This window comes from Narcine bancroftii, chromosome 8, assembly GCF_036971445.1.
Source record: "Narcine bancroftii isolate sNarBan1 chromosome 8, sNarBan1.hap1, whole genome shotgun sequence".
In the NCBI taxonomy this organism is placed as follows: Eukaryota; Metazoa; Chordata; class Chondrichthyes; order Torpediniformes; family Narcinidae; genus Narcine; species Narcine bancroftii.
In genome coordinates this window covers 37,458,408-37,481,823 of record NC_091476.1, presented here as the reverse complement: position 1 = coordinate 37,481,823, position 23,416 = coordinate 37,458,408, and the positions used below count along the sequence as shown (strand labels likewise).

The following is a 23,416-nucleotide window of genomic DNA, read 5'->3' as shown; positions in this document are numbered from 1 at the left end:
TGCAGAGAAGATTTACTAGGATGTTGGGACTTTGGGAACTGAGTTACAGGGAAAATGGTTAAACAGGTTAGGACTTTATTTCCTGAACTGTAGAAGAATGAGGAAAGATTTGATAGAGATATTTAAAATTATAAGGCGGGATAGACAGAGTAAATGAGGATAGGCTTTTTTCACTGAGGGTAGATGGGATACAAACAAGAGGACATGATTAAGAGTGAAAAGTGAAAAGTTTAAGGGGAATATGAGGGGGGAACTTCTTCATGCAGAGAGTGTTGGGGATATGGAATGAGCTGCCAGCTGAAGCTGAATGCATGCTCAATTTTAATATTTAAGAAGAATGTGGACAGGTACATGGATGGGAGAGGTATGGAGATCTATGGACTGGGTGCAAGTCAGTTGGACTAGGCAAAAAAATGGTTCAGGACAGACTTGAAGGACCTGCCTTCTGTGGACTAGTGTTCTATAGTTCCAGATAGAACCTAGAATTATAGACCAGTGAGTCTTATATCAGTGGTATACAAAATATTGGAGAGGATTCTTAAGGATAGGATTTATGACGTTTGGAGAAGTACAGTATATTCAAGGATATTCATGGCATTGTGAAGGGAAGATAGCACCTCACAAGCCTAATTGAGTTTTTTGATGAGGGTAGGGCTGTAGATGTGATCTTTATAGATTCTAGTAAGGCATTTGACAAGGTCTCCCATGAGGAACTCATTCAGAAAGTTATGAGACATGGGATTCATGGAAATTTGTCTGTGTGAATTTAAAAAATTGGCTTGCATATGGAAAGCAGAGAGTAATATTGGATGAAAGTATTCTGCCTGGAGTTCAGTGGCTAGTGGAATTCCATAAGGATTTGTTCGGGCACCCCTCTTTTTGTGATTTTTAAAATATAAATGACCTGGATGAAGAGGCAGAAGGATGGGTCAATAAATATGCAGATGAAATGAAGGTTGGAGGAGTTGTGCATGGTACTGAGGGTTGTCTGTCATAGGTTACAAAAGGATTTAGAATAGATAGAAGGCAGAGTTGGGCAGAAACATTGCAGATGGAGTTCAATCCAGATAAGTATGAGGTGATGCATTTTGGAAGGACAAACCTGAAGGCTGAGTATAGGGTTAATGGCTCGTTACTTCAGGGAATAAAGTCCTAACCTGTTTAACCATTTTCCCTGTAACTCAGTTCCCAAAGTCCCAACATCCTAGTAAATCTTCTCTGCACTCTTTCTATCTCATTGATATCTTTCCTATAGTTAGCTGATCAAAACTGCGCACAATACTCTAAATTTGACCTCATCAATATTTTATATAATTTTACCATGACATCCCAAACTCTATACTCAACACTTTGATTTATGAAGGTCAATATGCAAAAGCTTCTTTACAATGCTAGCCACCTGTGAAACTACTTTAAGGGAATTATATATCTGTTTTCCAAGATCCCTCTATTCTACCGCACTCCTCAGTGCTCTACCATTTACCATGTAAGGTAAACTGCAACACCTCACACTTGTCTGCATTAAATTCCATCTGCTATGTTACAGCCCATTTTTCCAGCTGGCCCAGATCCCTTTGCAACCTTCTTCACTGTCCACTACACCTCCAGAAGGACCTTGGGGTTCAAATCCATCAATGGTCACTGCACAGGTTGATAGGATAGTTAAAAAGGCCTATGGGATGTTGGGCTTAATTAATTGGGGATTGAGTTCAAGAGACAAGCGGTCATGTGCTACTCTACAAATCTCTGGTGAGACTACATTTAGAGTATTGTGTACACTTCATTAGAGGAAGGATATAGAAGCTATGGAGAGAGTTCTGAGGAGATTTACCAGGATGTAATCTGGTTTGGAAAGTAAGTCTTATGAGGCAACTTTAGAGAGCTGGGACTTTTCTCTTTGGAGCAAAGAAGGATGAGAGGAGACTTAATAGAGATCTACAAGATTATGAGAGGCAGCACCTGTTTCCCAGGGAAGGTATAGTAAACACCAGAGACATATGTACAAAGTGAAAGGAAGCAAGTTGAGGGGGACACATCAGGGGTAAGTTGTTTTTTATGCAGAGAGTTATGAATGCATGGAATTCCTTGCCAGGGATAGTGATGGAGGTGGAAACATTAGGGGAATTTAAGAGAATCTTAGAGAGGCACATGGATGGATGAAAAATTGAGCATTATAGGGTAGGGAGGGTTTAGTGCTTTTTTTTGTAAGAATATATGGATCGGCACAACATGGAAGGCTGAAGGGCCTGTACTGTGCTGTAGTGTTCTATGCTCTATGTAAGTGGAAGACTTTCAAAGCAGCAATTTTGAGAGTACAGAATTTGTATGTTCCTGTCAGGATTAAAGGCAAAGTTAGCAAGCATAGGGAACCTTTGTTTTTGAGGGATATTAAGGATCTACTCCGGAAGAGAGAGAGGTGTATAGAAGGTATAGGCAACATGGAGCAAATGAGGTACATTAGGAGTATAAAAAAATGCAAGAAAAACTTCAAGAATGAAATCAGAAAGGCTAAAAGAAGACATGAGGATGCTTTGGCAGATAACATGAAGGAAAGTCCAGTGGGTTTCTTCAGGTATGCTAAGAGCAAAAGAATAGAAAGGGTCAAAATTGGTCCCCTTGAAGATCAGAGTAGTTGGCTTTGTATGGAGCCAAAGGAAATGGGGAGATCTTAAATGTTTTTTTTTCCCATCAGTATACACTCAGGAAATGGGCAAGAGTCATGGGAAGTAAGGAAAACAAGCTGTGAGGTCATGGAACCTGTACAGATTAAAGAGGAGGAAGTTCTTGCTGTCTTTTTTTTTTAAAGTTTTTTTTTATTTTTCACACTATGAACCACATTAACCAAAATACACACAAACATTTCCCTCTTGAATATACACAGTGTCATTTTCTCCCCTTTTCTGCCCTCCCTTCCCTCCCTCCTTCCCACCCCCCTCCCTACCCACGAAACGTTCAACATATACAATACATTAAACCCATTAAACAATGTCATCACACAATGAAAATAAACAAGAAAATTGTGTCATCTACGTTTACACACTGGGTCAGTTCATTTCATCTTCTTCTCATTCTATCATTTTCTCATTTTAGGGGGTGGAGGTCCACAGTAGTCCCTCTCTGTTGTGTTCCATGTACGGTTCCCAAATTTGTTTGAATAATGTGACTTTATTTTTTTAATTATATGTTATTTTTTTCAAATGGAATACATTTATTCATTTCTATGTACCATTGCTGTACTCTCAGGCTCTATTCTGATTTCCAGGTTGAGATTATACATTTTTTTGCTACAGCTAAGGCTATCATAATAAATCTTTTTTGTGCTTCATCCAATTTGAGGCCTAGTTCCTTACTTCTTATATTACTTAGAAGAAAGATCTCTGGATTTTTTGGTATGTTGTTTTTTGTGATTTTATTTAGTACCTGACTTAGACCTTCCCAAAACATTTCCACTTTCTCACATGCCCAAATTGCATGTACTGTTGTTCCTGTTTCCTTCTTAGAGCAAAAACATCTATCTGATACTGTTGGGTTCCATTTATTTAACTTTTGGGGTGTGATATATAGTCTGTGTAACCAATTATATTGTATCATGCGTAACCTCATGTTTATTGTATTTCTCATAGTTCCGGAGCATAGCTTTTCCCATATTCCATTTTTTTATCTTTATGTTTAGATTATGTTCCCACTTTTGTTTGGGTTTGTAGCTTATTTCATCATTCTCTTTCTCTTGCAGCTTGATGTACATGTTTGTTATAAATCTTTTAATTATCATTTTGTCTGAAATCACATATTCAAAGCTGCTTCCTTCTGGTAATCTCAGCCTGGTTCCAAATTTGTCCTTTAAGTAGGTTTTCAGTTGGCGGTATGCAAACATTGTACCATGAGTTATTCTATATTTGTACTTCATTTGTTCAAAAGATAATAATTTTTTTTCCAAAAAACTATCTTCTCTCCCATTCTCTAAAGGAAAGATTATCTATTGAGAAAGGGATTAGTTAATTTTGCATCAATAATAATTGGTAATTTGTTTTTTTTCCTTTCTACGTGAATCTTCTTCCAAATGTTGAGCAGATGGTGCAGTACTGGTGAACTTCTATATTGCACCTGTTTTTCATCCCACTTATAAAGTATATGTTCTGGTGCCTTCTCCCCTATTTTATCTAGCTCTATCCTGGTCCAATCTGGTTTTTCCCTTGTTTGATAAAAATCAGATAGGTATCTTAATTGTGATGCTCTATAATAATTCTTTAAGTTTGGTAGTTGTAAGCCCTCTTGTTTGTACCATTCTGTCAATTTATCTCGTGCTATCCTTGGTTTCCCCCCTTTCCAAAAGAATTTCCTTATTATTTTCTTTAGCTCATTGAAGAATTTCTCTGTTAAGGGAATTGGTAATGATTGAAATAGGTATTGTATCCTTGGGAAGATATTCATTTTAATGCAATTTACCCTTCCTATCAGTGTTAGTGGTAAGTCTTTCCAATGTTCTAAGACATTTTGTAATTTCTTCATTAATGGCTGATAATTTAATTTGTATAGATGGCCTAGATTATTATCTAGTCTAATACCTAGGTATTGGATTGCTTGAGTTTGCCATTTAAATGGTGATTCTTTCTTAAACATTGTGAAATCCGCATTATTCATTGGTATCGCTTCACTTTTATTTGCGTTGATCTTGTACCCCGATATTTCTCCATATTCCTTCAATTTCTTATGTAATTCTTTTATTGATTATTCTGGTTCTGTTAAGTATACCATGATGTCATCTGCAAATAGACTAATTTATATTCCTTCTCTTTTATTTTTATCCCTTTTATTTTATTTTCTGTCCTTATCAGTTCTGCCAATGGTTCTATTGCTAAAGTGAACAGTGAGTGAGATAGTGGACATCCCTGCCTAGTTGACCTGCTTAATTTAAATTGGTTCGATATATATCCATTTACTGTCACCTTCTCCAATGGTCCCTTATATAATGCTTTAATCCAATTAATATATTTCTCTGGTAGGTTGAACTTCTGTAGTACTTTGAATAAATAATTCCATTCTACCCTGTCAAAGGCTTTCCCTGCGTCTAAAGCAACCGCAACTGTTGGCGTCTTATTTCCTTGTACTGCATGGATTAAGTTAACGATCTTACAGATATTGTCCGTTGTTCGTCTTTTCTTAATAAATCCAGTTTGATCTAGTTTTACTATTTTTGGTATACAGTCAGCCAATCTGTTTGCTCATAGTTTTGCTATTATCTTATAATCTGAGTTAAGTAGAAATATTGGTCTATACGATGCTGGTGTTAGTGGATCTTTCATCGTTTTTGGTATTACTGTAATTATTGCTGTTTTACATGAATCTGGCATGTTTTGTGTTTCTTCAATCTGGTTCATTACTTCCAGGAGAGGAGGAATTAGTAACTCTGTAAATGTTTTATAGAATTCTACTGGGAGTCCGTCCTCCCCAGGCGTTTTATTGTTCGGTAGCTTTTTTAATATATCTTGTATTTCCTCTATTTCAAATGGTTTTATCAATTTGTTTTTCTCCTCTTCTTGCAATTTCAATAGTTCAATTTTAGATAGAAACTCATCTATTTTGTCTTCTTTCCCTTCATTCTCAATTCGGTATAATTGCTCGTAGTATTCCTTAAAGTTTTAATTGATCTCTGTTGGGTTATATGTAATTTGTTTGTCCTTTTTCCTTGATGCCAATACCGTTCTTTTAGCTTGTTCTGTTTTAAGCTGCCAGGCCAGTATTTTGTGCATTTTTTCTCCTAGCTCATAATACTTCTGCTTTATTTTCATTATATTCTACTCCACCTTATACGTTTGTAGTGTTTCGTATTTTATTTTTTTGTCCGCCATTCTCTTCTTTATGTTGTATAGTTGCTAATTTGTTGCTAGATCTTTTTCTGTATTTACTATTTCCTTTTCCAGCTGTTCTATTTCCTGATTGTAGTCCTTTTTCGTCTTAGTTACATAACTTATTATCTGCCCTCTGATGAAGGCTTTCATTGCATCCCATAATATAAATTTGTCTTTCACTGATTCCGTATTTATTTCAAACAACATTTTAATATGGCGCTCAATAAATTCTCTAAAATCCTGTTTTTTAAGGAGCATGGAGTTTAATCTCCATCTATACGTTCTTTGTTGGATGTCTTCCAGTTCTATTGCTAATAACAGGGGTGAGTGATCAGATAACAATCTAGCTTTATATTCCGTTTTCCTAACTCTCCCTTGGATATGGGCTGACAACAGGAACAGGTCAATCCTTGAGTATGTTTTATGTCTGCTCGAATAATATGAGTATTGAAGTGCTTGCTGTCTTGAAGCAAAAAAAGGTGGATAAATCCCCATTGCCTGTCAAGATATTCCCTTGGACCTTGAGGGAGGCTATTATAGAAATTGCAGGGGCTCTTGCAGAAATATTTAAAATGTCCGTTGCCATGGGTGTGGTGCTGATGGGTGGAGACTAGTTCACATTGTTCCATTTAAAAAAAAATTATGGTCTGTGTGCCCGATGTCAGTATTGAAAGGTGTTCTGAGAGATCTGATATACAAGTATTTGGATAGACAGAGACTAATTAGGGACAATTAGGGCTTTGTGTGTGGTAGATCATGTTTAACCAATCTTAAAGAGTTTTTCAAGGAGGTTACCAGGAAAGATAATGAAGGAAAGGCTGGAGATGTTGTCTACATGGACTTTAGTAAGGCTTTTGACGAGGTAGCACATGCGAAGGTTAGACAGGAAGTTTCAGATGCTCGGTATTCATGGTGAAGTAATAAACTGGATTTGACTGGCTGAATGGGAGAAACCAGAGAGTAGCGGTGGATAATTGTTTCTCAGACTTGACTGGTGTGCCTCGAGGATCATTGCAGTTTTTCTTCAATAATCATGATCTGAATGATGATGTGGTGAACTGGATCTGCAAGTTTGCAAATGACATAAAGATTGGGGCGTTGTGGACAGTGAGGAAGGTTTTTAAAGCTTGCAGAGGGATCTGGACCATCAAGAAAGATGGGCTGAAAAATGGCAGATGGAATTTACTGCAGACAAGTGAGAGGTGTTGCATTTTGGAAGGACAAATCAAGAAAGGACATACACGTAAATGGTAAGGCACTGACGAGTGTAGTAGATCATAGTTCCCTGAAAGTGGTGTCACAAGAAGATAGCATTGTAAAGAGAAGATTTTGCATATTGGCCTTCATAAATCAAAGTATTTAGTATAGAGGTTGGAATGTAATGGTAAAGTTGCTTTGAAAATTGTTTTGGTGGAACATTCAGGGGAACTTCACACGGAGAGCAGTAGGAGTTTGGAATTAACTGCCAGCTGAAGTGGTGGATGCAGTGTCAATTTTAACATTAAAGGAGAATTTGGCAGGCACATTGATGGCGGGGTGGGGGGTGTATGGAGGGCTATCAACTGGATTCAGGTCAGTGGGACCAGGGAGAAAAATGGTTTGGCCCAGTCAAGAAGGGCCAAAGGGGCCTGTTTCTGTGCTGTAATGTTCTTTGGTTCTATGGAAGCTGAAGTGTTTTAAACATCAATATGTAAATATCTTTGAAGTTCTCGTCTGCGAGTATTGTAGAACAACCTTCATGACATGAGCAGTGGTTTAAGAAAGCACTTCGTCTCCACCTTCTCTCTGGCACTGAAGGACAACTAGGAACAGCACACTTTGTCAGAGATATCCACATTCTTGGAGTGAATTAAAAAAGTGTAGTCACTGAATGGATAACCTCAGATGACTGAAAAAACTTGGGCAGTCTGTGATGTCACATTCTGTGGGTTAAAGGCATAATGACATAAAAACTGAGGTGAAGGTGATGGTTAAAGGGCTAGTACAGCATTAATTAAAGATTAAAAGGATGACAGAGCAGGATTAATAGAGCAATGAATAATGTTGAGCAACGACTGGGAGTAAAAGAATGGTCATGCTTGGGTTTCAATCCTACGTTTAATGAGGGGTTCACACTCAAAACATTGACCATTCTTCTTTCTTCTTCTCTCACTAATGTTGTGTGGTGATATGTTTTCTCCTTGTACATTATTCCCTACCTGTGTGCTGTTGTATGTATGAGGCTGGCCTGCCCACTAGAGACCCATCTCCTATGTCTCCTCCCTTATGACCTGGCCATAAAGGTCGACCTCCCTCCTCCCTTCTGGCATTCCTGTACCTGGATCCGGGCCAGCCAAAGTCTTCTGATTATTAAAGCCTGCTCTCGACTTCGTGGTTATTGATAGACCCCTATCAGGCTGCTGAACCTACTGAGTTTGTTTTCATTTAAAAAATATTATTTACATCACAGGGGAAGCCGAATCTGGCCATTGAAACCTGTGCCACCTAATTACATCCAATTGAAGGGTGGAAAGAAACTGGAGAACCCAGAAAATAAAACCAAGCAGGTCACAGGAAAAATGTACCGCGCCAGATCCGAGTATGGGTCGCCAGCACTGTCATCGTGTTGTGCTAACCGCTACACTCACTGTGCTGCACAGTTCTTCCAGCAGATTTTTTTTTGCTCCAAGTTCCAGCATTTGCAGCCTTTCTGTGGACCAAAGAGAACACAGCAGAGCAGAAGCACCACAAACTAAAATAATTAGATTTGAAACTTGCCCTAAATGCTCTCTTGTCATATTAGCTACAGTTTCTCCAAGCAGTGAAACCTTTCACCCTACCTTCTTTATGTTATCCCTTTGCCTGTAGATATGAACACCTTTGCCACCATCACTAAAACTGTCTCTCTTTGGCTTGGCTTCGCGGACGAAGATTTATGGAGGGGAAATGTCCACGTCAGCTGCAGGCTCGTTTGTGGCTGACAAGTCCGATGCGGGACAGGCAGACACGGTTGCAGGGGAAAATTCGTTGGTTGGGGTTGGGTGTTGGGTTTTTCCTCCTTTGCCTTTTGACAGTGAGGTGGGCTCTGTGGTCTTCTTCAAAGGTGGTTGCTGCCCGCCGAACTGTGAGGCGCCAAGATGCACGGTTTGAGGCGATATCAGCCCGCTGGCGATGGTCAATGTGGCAGGCACCAAGAGCTTTCTTTAGTACTAAAACTGTCTTCTTTCTTCTTTGGCTTGGCTTCGCGGACGAAGATTTATGGAGGGGGTAAAAAGTCCACGTCAGCTGCAGGCTCGTTTGTGGCTGACCAGTCCGATGCGGGACAGGCAGACACGATTGCAGCGGTTGCAAGGGAAAATTGGTTGGTTGGGGTTGGGTGTTGGGTTTTTCCTCCTTTGCCTTTTGTCAGTGAGGTGGGCTCTGCGGTCTTCTTCAAAGGAGGCTGCTGCCCGCCAAACTGTGAGGCGCCAAGATGCACGGTTTGAGGCGTTATCAGCCCACTGGCGGTGGTCAATGTGGCAGGCACCAAGAGATTTCTTTAGGCAGTCCTTGTACCTTTTCTTTGGTGCACCTCTGTCACGGTGGCCAGTGGAGAGCTCGCCATATAATACGATCTTGGGAAGGCGATGGTCCTCCATTCTGGAGATGTGACCCATCCAGCGCAGCCCCCCAGAAGTCTGGAAGGCTGGCGGCAAAACTCTGCATGCCAAACTGCATGAGTTTTTCAAGCTTTGTTGGGACCAAGGTAAACTGCCTCAGGATCTTCGTGATGCCACCATCATCACCCTGTACAAAAACAAAGGCGAGAAATCAGACTGCTCAAACTACAGGGGAATCACGTTGCTCTCCATTGCAGGCAAAATCTTCGCTAGGATTCTACTAAATAAAACTGTAATGTTTTGTTATTGACACCACGGAGTTGTTGTCGGAATGCACTGCCTCTTTAAGAGCTGTTGTCATATCTTACAGATTGCTTATGGTGCCACTCCCTTCAGAAATGTTTTTTTTATTATCTTAATTTGCGAGTGATGGGTGGGAGGAGAAGCAGTGCTGAGCAAAGTTGAACACATGTCGCGCTACGTGTGTGTGTGTGTGTGTGTGTGTGTGTGTGTGTGTGTGTGTGTGTGTGTGTGTGTGTGTGTGTGTGTGTGTGTGTGTGTGTGTGTGTGTGTGTGTGTGTGTGTGTGTGTGTGTGTGTGTGTGAAAATTTTAACCTAGCCTTGTTAGGCCTGAAATTCAGGTATGCTCAGCCACTATATTTTTCAACTGGCTCTGAGTCACTGAGATATGTCATCCCCCTCACCTGCAGGAATTTGCATAAGAAGCCAAGGGCAACCATTGGGTTACTGTGATATGTGTAGGCGTGCCTCGCCCAGAACTGGCTTCCTTCTGTGTATGCATGTTGAGTGTGCCTGTGTGTGAGTCAAAGTGAAACACCATGCAGTAGCAGTTGAACTTGTAGTTCTTCTTTTCCTCTATCAGCCATTTCTGTCAGCAGTTAACAAGCAAAAAAGAAACTTCTGGGGCAAAGAGGAAAAGGAGTTAAAAAAGAGGAACTGCTTAACTTCCCAGTTCGGTGTTGTGAGACAGTGTGGAATAGGGTTTCACATCTCGTGGTTCTGCTGTTTCACAGGTGTGGTTTCTTTCTGTTTAACTGGAATGTTCTTTGCCTGCATAAACAGATACATGGATACAAGCCGCGCCATGGAGACCTCTGCCTCCTGAGGTAACCGATCACTTGATGTACTCCACGTTTCTTCTTTATGTACAGGGGTTGTGAATAAAATGTGGTTTCGGAATCGCTGCTGTGGTTTGCATGGAAACTTCAGTTTGTTGCCTGGTTGCTCTGGTCTGTGCTGAACAGGCCATGTTCCCGTATTCTTGCCTGTTAACCATTAAACCGTTGTGCTGCTGTGCTCAGTGCTGAGGGAAGCTGGAGACTGGTAGATTTTCACATGAATCGCGCGGAGCGCTGCATTTTCAGCTCCAATTCTTCCACTTTGTAACAGGGAAGGAAAGAACTTTTCAAGGCTTTGTTTGACATTGGCTTCATTCTAATTTGTTTGGACTTGTTTAATCCTTTTGCCGACCTTTCCATTTGACCTCACCCCACCCTGCTCTTGTCTATTTCACTCATCACCGTGCTCTTTCCAAGTTGATTTCTTTTGGTTCCACTTGTGATTTTGGGCTTGCTGGCTACCAGTGGTATGAGGTGGTCAATATCAAACCATTATCCAAAGACAGAACAAGTGTGTTCTCTGCTTCTGCTGGTTCCTTGTTTTGTCCAATTTAGTATTAATGCTGGACCTTTGGTCCACCTGGCACATTGTTGGGCTCGGGGAAGCACATTTACAGATCAATTTTTAATATTTCTAGAGGCTGTTCAGAGGTGGCACTCCAACCTGAAATAAATTTTGGGAAATGTGAGAGAACTGTTTGTGCGAAGTGGAAAAAAAAACCCACAATGCTGTGTTTTTCATATCTTTTACGATTATAATATTCCGTTCGTGGAGTCATAAGCAATGGGTGGATTTGGGTTGACTTGTTTGCTTACGAAGGCGTCACTTGGACTATTGCTTCCTGTATGCAGAAAATTGTTCTCTGCAACTCCATAAAGGGAGGTGACTGCTGCTAGGACCTTATCGTGAGAAGCTGATTCCAAATCCACCAAATGAACAAACTGCTCATTTTGATTTTGCAATTGCGTGGAGTTTATTTCAAATTCAAATGCAGGATCCCAATGCAACTGAGCTCCTTGTACGTAATAATGTGTTTTAGAATGTATGCAGGATCCCAATGCAGCTGAGGTCCTTGTACGTAATAATGTGTTTTAGAATGTATGCAGGATCCCAATGCAGCTGAGGTCCTTGTACATAATAATGTGTTTTAGAATGTATGCAGGATCCCAATGCAGCTGAGGTCCTTGTACGCAATAATGTGTTTTAGAATGTATGCAGGATCCCAATGCAGCTGAAGTCCTTGTACGTAATAATGTGTTTTAGAATGTATGCAGGATCCCAATGCAGCTGAGGTCCTTGTACGTAATAATGTGTTTTAGAATGTATGCAGGATCCCAATGCGGCTGAGGTCCTTGTACGTAATAATGTGTTTTAGAATGTATGCAGGATCCCAATGCGGCTGAGGTCCTTGTACGTAATAATGTGTTTTAGAATGTATGCAGGATCCCAATGCAGCTGAGGTCCTTGTACGCAATAATGTGTTTTAGAATGTATGCAGGATCCCAATGCAGCTGAAGTCCTTGTACGTAATAATGTGTTTTAGAATGTATGCAGGATCCCAATGCGGCTGAGGTCCTTGTACATAATAATGTGTTTTAGAATGTATGCAGGATCCCAATGCAGCTGAGGTCCTTGTACGTAATAATGTGTTTTAGAATGTATGCAGGATCCCAATGCGGCTGAGGTCCTTGTACGTAATAATGTGTTTTAGAATGTATGCAGGATCCCAATGCGGCTGAGGTCCTTGTACGTAATAATGTGTTTTAGAATGCATGCAGGATCCCAATGCAGCTGAGGTCCTTGTACGTAATAATGTATTTTAGAATGTGTGCTTATTGCAAGGAGAGTTTTCGCTTTTGTGTGTATTGTTCTACAGCCTGACAATAAATGCCATGGAGTTTGTTGTCTTGTGATCTTGTGTGAGGGTGTGGTGCTGCAGGTGCTGATTGTTTTCAGATGCCTTGTCACAGTTAACAAGTGGACCTGTGTGGTGAAACCACTGTTAATCCTGTTTGTATGTGTCTGGCTGGCCCACCCCTTGCTGATTGTACCCGTGGCTCCTCCCCGTTGATTCCCCCAATAAAGGTGGCAATGCCATAACCCCTCCCCAGAAGAAGTTTGGGTCTCAGGTCAGCAACAAGTTTGGGTCTCAGGTCAGCAACATGAGACGCGCCTTCTGTTGATGGTATTAAAAGCAGAGGTCGACAGCATCGAGTCCACGCTGCTGAAGATCCAGCTGCGCTGGATGGGTCACGTCTCCAGAATGGAGGACCATCGCCTTCCCAAGATCCTGTTATATGGCGAGCTCTCCACTGGCCACCGTGACAGAGGTGCACCAAAGAAAAGGTACAAGGACTGCCTAAAGAAATCTCTTGGTGCCTGCCACATTGACCACCGCCAGTGGGCTGATAACGCCTCAAACCGTGCATCTTGGCGCCTCACAGTTTGGCGGGCAGCAACCTCCTTTGAAGAAGACCGCAGAGCCCACCTCACGAACAAAAGGCAAAGGAGGAAAAACCCAACACCCAACCCCAACCAACCAATTTTCCCTTGCAACCGCTGCAATCGTGTCTGCCTGTCCCGCATCGGACTTGTCAGCCACAAATGAGCCTGCAGCTGACGTGGACTTTTTACCCCCTCCATAAATCTTCGTCCGCGAAGCCAAGCCAAAGATAATTAAAAGCCTATCAATCAGGTAACTTCTAGTCTTTGGAGTCATTGATAGTGCATCAAACTGTACATAGGATATGGCACTTGATGTACTCCACGTTTCTTCTTTATGTACAGTTTAAAGAGGGGTTGTGAATAAAAGTAAGGAATGCCACAGTTAAATATGATCACCTGTACCTCTTTCCCTCTAGTCTCCTTTTTCCTTTACCCTCCATCTCCATCTTCAGCTCCAGGTGTGAGGAACCTGACCAGTTCTGCAGTAAGGTTGAATCATGCATTCAGACACCACCTATCATAAAGTTCTAAGAGTTCAACAGCATGAAATAAATAAGGGCCCTTCGACTCATCTTGTCCATGCCAACCAAGCCAGTCCCATTTGCCTGCATTCGGCCCATAGTCTGACTTTTTACCTTATCGACGCCACTCATAATTGCACACAATGCTCCAAGTGTAGTCTCAGCATTGCCTTGACCAATTGCAACATAACCTCCCCGATTCTGTGGTCAGTGCCTTAGCCAATGAAGCTGAGCATGCTAAATGCCATCTTCAACACCCTATCTATCTATATTTACTACTTTCATGGAACTAAGCATCTGTTCCCACAGTCTCTTTGATCTGCAATGCTCCCCAGTGTCCTATCATTTACTATGCAAGTTCTGCCCTGGTTTATTCTACCATATTGCAGCACCTTGCACTTGTCTGAGTTAAATTTAATTTTTTGCAGTTCAACTGGATCCTGTGTAATCTTGGACAAATTTCTTCACTGTTCACTCTTCCATCAATTTTGGTGGCAGTTGCAAACTTGCGTTCACATTCTCATTAGAAGAGATTAATATAAATGTCAAAGAATAAAGGATCCAGCATGATCCATTGTGATCATCTGTGGCAGATGAATGGTCACAGACTTCCAATCTGAGTAACACCCCTTCATAAGCACCTTTTGTCTCCTGCCATCAACACAATTCTGTATCCTTGTGATCTGACCTTCCAACCAGCCTACTGTGGGTGAACTTGTTAAAGGCCTCAGTCAAGTCCACAAACACAACATCTACCTCCCTGCTCTCATCAACCTTCTTGTTCACCACTTCAAAAAAGCTCAACATACCTTGTATATTAGGCAAAACTTTCTCTGCTCTCGTTCACGTCTTGCCATTTTTTGGATCACTTGGAACACCACTGGTCTTTGACACTTGCCTCCTAATCCTTCAATCCTTTCCCACCAAACTGATATTTGCTTCCTGGCCTCAAGTCCTCCTGACATGGTGAATCATTCTTCACCACTGCCACTTCTTCTAGCTGTCATTTTAAATAAAAACCTCCCCTTTTCCTTGGTCGTTGCAAATCGCTGCCCCAGTTCCAAGCTTGCCTTCTCAAAAGTCACCAGTTAGGTTGAGTCTTCCAATCCAGGTTCTTGAATTTGTCCAGCAATGACTTCTCTTTGATATCTTCACTTTCAACCTATTCACAACATTATCCATTGAAATAATCTATTATCTATTCTAAATGAAAGCTAACAACAGTGACCACTCTCAGCCATGCCATTATCTCTTTGTTATCAGTTAATGCGACAGCTTTGGAACATGATCTATTCTGTTATAATGGAGGCGATATTGTCTTTACCCTTAACTTCCGCTCTTGTTTGACCTGTTTTTATATCCTTGCTGTTCGATTTGATGTGTTGTTTTCCATCTGTCAGACTGATTCATCTCCTTCCCTATAGGAACTTCATTGATTCCTTTGTATCTTCAGACTTTAGAATTGTCTTGGTCAGCTCCCCCACTGTTAATATTGACCTTCTATGCTCTCAGAAGTCTGCAACACATTCTCATCACCTGTCACAAGGCAAGGTTTGTGCACCCATCATTCCTCCCTCACTTGCATTCATCACTTTGTCAGCTTTCCACCAGCATATATTAATTATAGAAATTCTGAGTCATGCTGCTGGAATCTAGCAGTGTACCTCAACTGCATTTGTCCCATCAGCTGTTGACCAACACCCAGTACAACAAGTGAGTAAGTTCCATTTCCCCATGCTTTCTCCAATAACCTTTATATGTTATTTACTCTCTGTGCCTGTCCAACTCAGAATATAGAACATAGAAACCTGAAGTGCAGTACAGGCCCTTAGGCCTGCCATGTTACGCTGACCCATATATTCTTTAAAAAAAAAGTGCCAGACCCTCTCTTCTCTATGGTAGGGCACTGAGGAATGCGGTAGAACAGAGTGATCTGGGAATACAGATATATAATTTCCTGAAAGTGGTGTCACAGGTGGATAGGATTGTAAAGAGAGCTTTTGGCCTTCATAAGTCAAAGAATTGAGTAGAGGAGTTGGAATGTTTTGTAAAAGTTGTGTAAGACATTGGTGAGGCCAAATTTGGAGTATTGTGTGCAGTTTTGGTCACCGAACTATAGGAAAGATATCAATGAGACAGAAAGAGTGCAGAGAAGATTTACTAGGATGTTGTCTGGACTTCAGGAACTGAGTTAAAGAGAGATCTTAAAAAGATTAGGACTTTATTCCCTGTAGCACAGAAGAATGAGGGGAGATTTGATAGAGGTATTTATAATTATGAGGGGGTTAGACAGAGTAAATGTAGATACGCTTTTTTCCACTGAGCGTAGGTGAGATATAAACCAGAGGGGATGGGTTAAAAGTGAAACGAGAAATGTTTAGGGGAACAAGAAAAGGAACTTCTTCACACAGAGAGTGGTGTGGAATGAGCTGCCAGCTGAAATGGTGAATGCAGGCTAATTTTAACATTTAAGAAGAATTTGGGCAGATACGGATGGGAGGGGCATGGAGGGCTATGGACTGGGTGCAGGTCAGTGGGACTTGGCAAAAAATGGTTCAGCACAAACTAGAGGGCTGAAGGGGCCTTTTTCTGTGCTGTAATGTTCTATGGCTCTAAATCTGTAATAGATAGAAGCAAGAGTAGATAAAGAAGACCAGTGGAAGTAGGCCATCCAATCTTTAGTGTGCTCTGCCACTCAACAGATTCATACCTGATCAAATTGTTCTTAGGACACTATCTCTTTATTCCTTGACCTCTTTTATTTGAAATGCCTGTTGATCTCTGCCTTGAATTTAATCAATTACTCAACCTCCACAATTCTCCAGGATAGAGAATTCCAAAGATTCATGATCCCCAAGTGAAGAAATTCCTCATTTCCATCTTAAATGTGTGATCTAAAAATCTTACTCCAACAGGTGTAATATCCTCCCAGCATTCATTATGTCGGTCCCCATCAAAATCTTGTAAGCTTCAAAAGATAAGATTTCAGTTTTTAAAACTCCAATGTGTATCAGTCCAAAATATTTAATATTTATTCAAACGTCGATTACTTCAACTTGCTTTAGTGAAGGTTGACGACTTTTGTAGATTCTAAGAGGTAGAAATGTATCTTTATTCATGTGCACTCAAACCTATAACAAAAAAGGATTGCATTTTGAACTCTGCCCCTGAAGTCAAGTTCAAATTCATTGTCACATGCATTAAAGCATGGAGAGGCTGGCTTTTCAAACAATCCGGCAAGACATCTCATGCATCATATAGAAACTAACGCACAGGACGGAAGTGTAGAGTTTCAGAGACAGACATCAGCTAACACAGAACAAAGGCAACATAATTTTAGGATTGCTAATTTCTTTCGTAAGTTCGATAATGGTTGAATTCAAGATTTGGGAGCAGGATTGGTCAGCTGGTACTTTGAGCCTGTTGAACCATTCAGATCGTGGCTGATCCTGCTTGATGAACTCTTGAAGGTTACTCATAGTCCAGGAAAAGCACTGTTCACAACCTCTCATGATCTGGAGGCCTCACCTCGATTGCCTGTGCTGTGACTGATCATTCTACAAGTTGAGTGTTCAAGGCCTGGGCTACCAAGCTACTGTAATGCGTAAATGATCACTTTAATACATTATCTAATAACAATAACACCCAAATTTAAACAAATCTAAAAAGCTTGGAACAAAATTATGTGGGGCTTTTTTTTAAAGTCGTTTGTACCACACAGAAAATAGATAAGAGATTGGGCACCTCCTGCTCCATTTGCGATGAGTTGGAGCTCATTGTTACTGTCCCCTCTCTTCATCCAAAGGTTGCAGGTAGAGATGGTCACATCAGTGTTCACTGTTGGGATCTGAAGATATCTTTTGTAGCCAGCTGGGATTTTGACACTGGACTCACAGCAGCACTGAATTGGCGCTGTGGTGCAGTTGCTATCTCCCAGCTCCAATGGTGGAGGTTCATTCCTGACCTCCAGTACTGCCTTTGACTGAGTTTGCACATTGTCCCTCTGACCAATTGGGTTTCCTTCAGGTGCTCTGGTTGCTTCCCACATCCCAAGGCTAAATGGTTCATGCGAATTGCCCCAAGAGTGGAGGTGAGCAAGTTAATGAGCATGTGGGGAGAAAAAAAATGGGATTGGTGCCAATGAATACTTGATGGTGAGTGCAGAGTGAGTGGGCTGAAGGGCCTCTTTCAATGATGCATGACTCTTGTGTCCCTACAACATACTGTTGGTGCTTCCAGAGAAGGGATTGATCTGGTGTGGACATCCCACCTCCTGCTGTTCAGATCCTGACATCAGCTAGGTCCAGCCAAGAAGCTGTCCATCTCCTGAAAATAAAGCCAACCCTAGGAGTTATATTGACAAGGCCAAACTCCAGAGTTCTGACCCTCCCCACCTCACCTTTGCGCTTTCCCCCATTTGCCTCAGAGCTCATCCCAGCAGCATGCGCGTCTCTGATTTTCTTCCTGTTATTATTTGGTTTGATTTCCAGAGCTGCAAAAAAAAAAAAAAAAACTGGGTGTCCGCTCTGTACTCAACCATTCATTTTGGTTTCATTCCACAACAGCATCTGAAGGTAATTGAATGCTGAAAATTGGACTGAAATAGGCAGCTATGTAAATAAGCCATGAGCATGTTTGTATTTAGAACAAAGAACGCTACAGCATAGTACAGGCCCTTTGGCCCTCAGTATTGTGTCAATCCATATATTCCTTAAAAAAAACTAAACCCTCCCTACCCTGTAACTCTATTTTTTTTCCATCTATGTGCCTGTCTGAGTCTCTTAAATGCCCCTAATGTTTCAGCCTCCACCTGGCAAGGCATTCCAGTCACCCCTGAACTTCCCTCCCTTCACTTTGTACATACTGTTGGTCCTGTGGTATTTGCTCTTTTTGCCCTGGGAAACAGGCACTGTCTGTCCACCCTATCTATGCCTCTCATAATCTTGTAGACCTCTATTAAGTCTCCTCTCATCTATGCTCCAAAGAGAAAAGTCCCAGCTCTGCTAACCTTATATAACCATATAACCATATAACCGTTTACAGCACGGAAACAGGCCATGTCGGCCCTTCAAGTCCGTACCGGTTCACTTGAAAAACTTCACTAGCTCCTCCGCAAACTCCTGAGGAAGTAGAGGCTTTCTTCATGATGCCATTGGTGTGTTGGTTCCAGGAAAGGTCTTCTGAGATAGTGACTCCCAAGAACCTACATTTGCTCATCCTCTCCACCTCTGATCCCCCATAAGTAATCCCTTACGAATGTGAGATGTAATTTTAGGTTTGATAAGAGGTGCCTCTCAAGATATTTTCCAGGGTTGCTCTGTGAATGTTTATTGTTGGAAAGCCAAGGTGGGTGGATAGAGCACTGTTGTTAATTGTAACGTTCATCCTCATTAGGATCTTAACATCGCTTGAGAAAACATATTTTCCAATCCATTTGTCCATTTGTGATGTGTTTAAGCACATTGTTATTTTGTTCCATCCCTGCAGTCAGAATTTGGAAGAGGGAATGGTCTCGTTGATGTTCAGAAATGGGATCTGATGATTACTTTTGCAGCTGGTGGGATTTTTAGCTCCCAATTTCAACAGGGACCTGAAACCTCGACTGTCTCTCCACCTGCATCGATGCTGAGTTTCTCCAGCAGGTTGTTTTTGGTGCAGATTTTAGCACCCACAGTTCATGTGTCTCCTTTATCTCTGTACAGTTGGGTGTACAGTTGGATAGGATCAGTCCCTCCAACAGATTTTGTTTTGCTCTAACACTGGGAATGTTATCATTAGATTTGTTTCATGTCCATATTACTGTTGCATAGATCATGTTTGGTTTTGTATCATGTGATTAGTTTTGACTTCAAAAATGTGATGTCAACTGCAGTTGCAAGTATTGATGTCTAGCTTGTCTCATTGATCACTCCCTGAGTTATTAGGCATAGGTTTACTCTGTACTCTGGGACTTGAGTACATGATTGAAGCTGAGATTTCAACTCAACACTCTAGGTCTTTCCATTGTTGGAGTTGCCAACAGATGTCGGGTTCAGACTTTATCTGTATAAAGAACAAAAAATGCTGGTGTGCCTGGCAGGTCAGGCAGCATCCTTGCAGAGAGCAAACAAGTTAATATTTCAATCTATTCCATCTGCAGTGATCCCAACACAGTTTGACAAAAAGATGGGGTGCTCTCTTGGAGCCTGAGCAATTCTTACACCGCAACTGAAAAAATAAAAAAAAAACCTTTTTAATTATCTCTTTTCTTTTTTGTTTATGGCCTATATTTAAAGAGTTTGGCAATAAAGTACCAAGGGATACGTTTCCTCTGGAGTGTCGGAGCTGAGGGGCAGCCTCATAGAAGATTACGTGGTATAGAGTATGTAGTCAAGAACCTTTTTTTCCCCCAAGGATAGACAATAGACAATAGGAGCTGGAGTAGGCCCTTCGGCCCGTCGAGCCAGCACCGCCATTTTACAGATCATGGCTGATCACTACCATCAGTACCCCTTTCCAGCCTTATCCCCATAACCCTTAACTCCTTTGCCCACTAAGATAGAGGACAGAGGTTTAAAGTGAAAGGAGGAAGAATTGAAATAGATTGACAAGGCAAGTTTTTTTTTACACAGAGTGTCTGAACCACACTTCCAGTGGAAGCAGGTTTTATGGCAATGTTCAAGAGGCATTTAAACATGCACATGAACAGTCATGGAATAGAGGGAGATGGACCATGTGCAGGCAGATGGGATCAATTTAAATTGATATCCTAGTCGTCACAGAGATTGTGGGTGAAAGAGGCTGTTCCTGTGTTATGCTGTTAAATGTTCCATGTAAAATGAAGCCTCTTTTCTCTTCCCTCTTTCCTTCCATCATTCTTTCTGTTTATTTTGTTCAGAAAAAATGTTTAAAAAAAAACAGCTTAAGAAATTCGGATTGTAAATTAAGTGGTCAATGAAAAACTAGTTATTTAAATTGTATAACTTTAACATTATGAACTTAGTTGGGAGATCATTTTTCCCCCCTCATTAAAACTTATGAATTCCCATTGCCTGGATTTGACTTTTGGTGCAGAACCTGTGATGGTGATTTCCCCCACCCCTGCATCACAAACATGGTAATCTTTACAAAATATTTGAGGAGAACCATTTGAGGATGACGAATGGTTTCCTTGTCCCTGCCTCTGACAATATCTCAAGTTAGCCACAAGCAAACTTGTTGGAGGGACTCAGTGGGTCAGGCAGCATCTGGGGAGGTAAAGGTGTGGTTGGTGTTTTAAGGTGCGGTTGGTGTTCCACCTGTGGAGGTGGAAAAGAAGAAGCTTTTGAAGAGTATAGTTTAGTAACAGGGAATGGGATTTGGGTAGATTTTCAGAGACAAAGCCTATCTCCTGTTTCTAAGGACCTCTATGAATCTTAATCTGATTTGGAAGTGCAAATTGTTATGCTAGTAAATCCAGGGGTGTGCAACCTTTTAATTTTTGATTTAGACAGACAGCATGGTAACAGGCTGTTTAAGCCCTTGAGTCTATATCTCCCAATTAACCTACACCCCCACTATGTACTCGTGGGCAGAAATGTCTGTTACTGTGCTGTCTGTCTAAATTAAAAATTCAAAGGTTGCACACCCCTGCAGCTAGTTTATATATTGCAATGGTTGTTGAGCACTGGTTAAATTGCCATAATAGTAATCCAGAGGCTTTCTCTAACAATTGAGGAGACTTTCACATCCCACCATGGCAGTTGGGCAATGATGGTGACAAAGAACTACCATGTTGCTGGAAAAACTCATCTGATTCATTCAAGTTCTTCAAAGAAGAAATCTGCCATGCTTGCCCAGACTGCCTTATTTGTTGCTCCTGACCTACTCCATGTTGTTGACTCTTACTTCCCCCTTAAACAGAGAACTGCAATGCTTCAAAAAGGCAGCTTTTCACCACCTTCTGATGGGCAAATATCAGATGGGCAATAAAGGGTGGCTTTTCCTTGATGACCAGATCTGGAAAATGAATATACTGGTGCAGGTAGCATAGCGTTTAACACAGCGTTACTTCAGTGACCGCGACGCAGGTTTGAATCCTGTGCTTTCTGTATGGAGTTTGTACATTTCCCCTGCGACTGTTTGGGTTTCCTCCCCCCTCCAAAATATATGAGGTTTGTAGGTTAATTGGTGTATTTAGGTGGCGTGGAACCATGGGCCGGAAGGACCTGTTACCATGTTGGTACCTCTAAAATTAATATTTTAAACATTAAATAAAATAAATTCTGACAAAGTGTAGCAAATCTGAAATGTTGAGTATCCCTCTTTCCATGGATGCTGCCTTGACCCGAATTTGTGCAGCTTTGCAAATCTTAGTGAAAGCTTAGTAATGATAGAGATGGAAAATGACCCATGCAATTGTGTGTATTCACTTCTCTCCAGCTGGCCTCTGCTCCTCTCCCAGCCCCCATATCATCTTTTTTGGTCATCTGCCCTGATCCTGATGAAAGGTTTCAGCCTGAAATGTTGAAGGTCTGTGGCTTTCCTGGCATGGTGCCTTACCCGTGAAGTTACTCCAGCACTTGTTTTGTGACTTGCCACAATTAGTCCATGGTCTGATAGTAATCTGAAGCCACAATTAGTCCATGGTCTGATAGTAATCTGAATTCTCCTAACCCTGCTGTGCAATCTGCATAGAGAGTTCTGTATATCTGCCAACTTCGCATACAGTGCTGACGGTGGTCCTCAATATGAAGTGGTATGGTAAAATGTTTCAAAGCAAATATATGTGAATCTAACAGCCAACTCTTGTCCTTTTTAAATAATAGAATCATGGAACATTAAGCACAGTACAGGCCCTTAAGTCCACTTTGAGTGCCGACCCATATATACCTACTACTAAAAAAAGATAAACCTTCTCTACCTCAAAATCCTCTATTTTTTCCTTCACCCATGTGCCTGTAGGTAGACTGTTGTTAAACTTAAAAGTACCAATACTCTGGAACCTCTGTCCTGACTTTCATCAATAATTTTGGTATCTGCTAATTTGCTCTCATTCTAAGTGGAGCAATTTAAAATTTTCTTCCTTGTAACCCCTCCTGGCTTCACCCACATTTTCTGTCTGTTCTCCAGCTACATAACCCTCAAACATCCATATCCTCCAATTCTGGCCTCCTCTATATCTCTGAATTTCAATTCTCCACCACTGGGATTTGGCTCCATTGTCAAGGAAATGTGAAATTTTCATTATTAAACTCCTTGGGGTATCTGTTGCTTTTTTCCTTTTCTAAATTGTTTGAAAGTTAAACTTAATATTCAATTTTTGGTCATTGCCTGTGATTCAATGTCAAATTCTGTGTGGTAACAGTTTAAAGCAGCATACCTTGGAATATTTTGCTACATTATCTGCTACATAATTACTCAGATGTGTCAAATGGTTAATTGTTTTGTTGCAGTTTGGAGTAGCTAACAATGTACAACAGAACTTTGGTAAGTCTGAGTTGAGATTGGTGAAACAGACCCCTTCAGCCTTCTAGTCTGTGCTGAACTTTTTTTTTGCCTAGTCCCACTGACCTGCACCCAGTTCATTGTCCACCATGCCACTCCTAACCACGTACCTGTCCAAATTCTTCTTAAATGTTAAATTTGAGCCCGTATTCACCACTTCAGCTGGCAGCTTGTTCCACACTCCCACCACTTTCTGTGTGAAGAAGATCCCCCTCATGTTCTAAACTTTTTTCCCTTTCATTCTTAACCCATGTCCTCAGATTGAGGATCTTTAGAGGAATTTCTGAGAGATCTGAGAGAGGGGAGGGCTGACAGACTGGCGGAACGCAGCAGGTTAGTCATCAAGAAAGGAAGTGGCTGATATTAGTAGCCATTGCGGGTAGTTTGCAATAGGAAGTTGACAATAGGTTACTGTGTG

The 23,416-nt window shown here is 41.2% G+C and overlaps 1 protein-coding gene across 11 annotated transcripts in view; it reads left to right on the top strand.

Annotated features, from left to right (window-relative positions):
* elf1 (E74-like ETS transcription factor 1) overlaps positions 1-23,416 on the top strand; it is a 309,211-nt gene that overhangs the window by 97,916 nt on the left and 187,879 nt on the right. For 4 of the 11 annotated variants that reach the window (XM_069893446.1, XM_069893445.1, XM_069893434.1 and 1 more), the window contains exon 1: positions 10,236-10,554. The exons of 5 other annotated variants lie outside the window; for them this stretch is intronic. The gene's annotated coding sequence lies outside the window, so the exon portion shown is untranslated. Of the gene's footprint in view, positions 1-10,235; positions 10,555-23,416 lie in introns of those variants that run through there. 2 more of the 11 variants (XM_069893436.1, XM_069893442.1) reach the window with 1 other exon arrangement.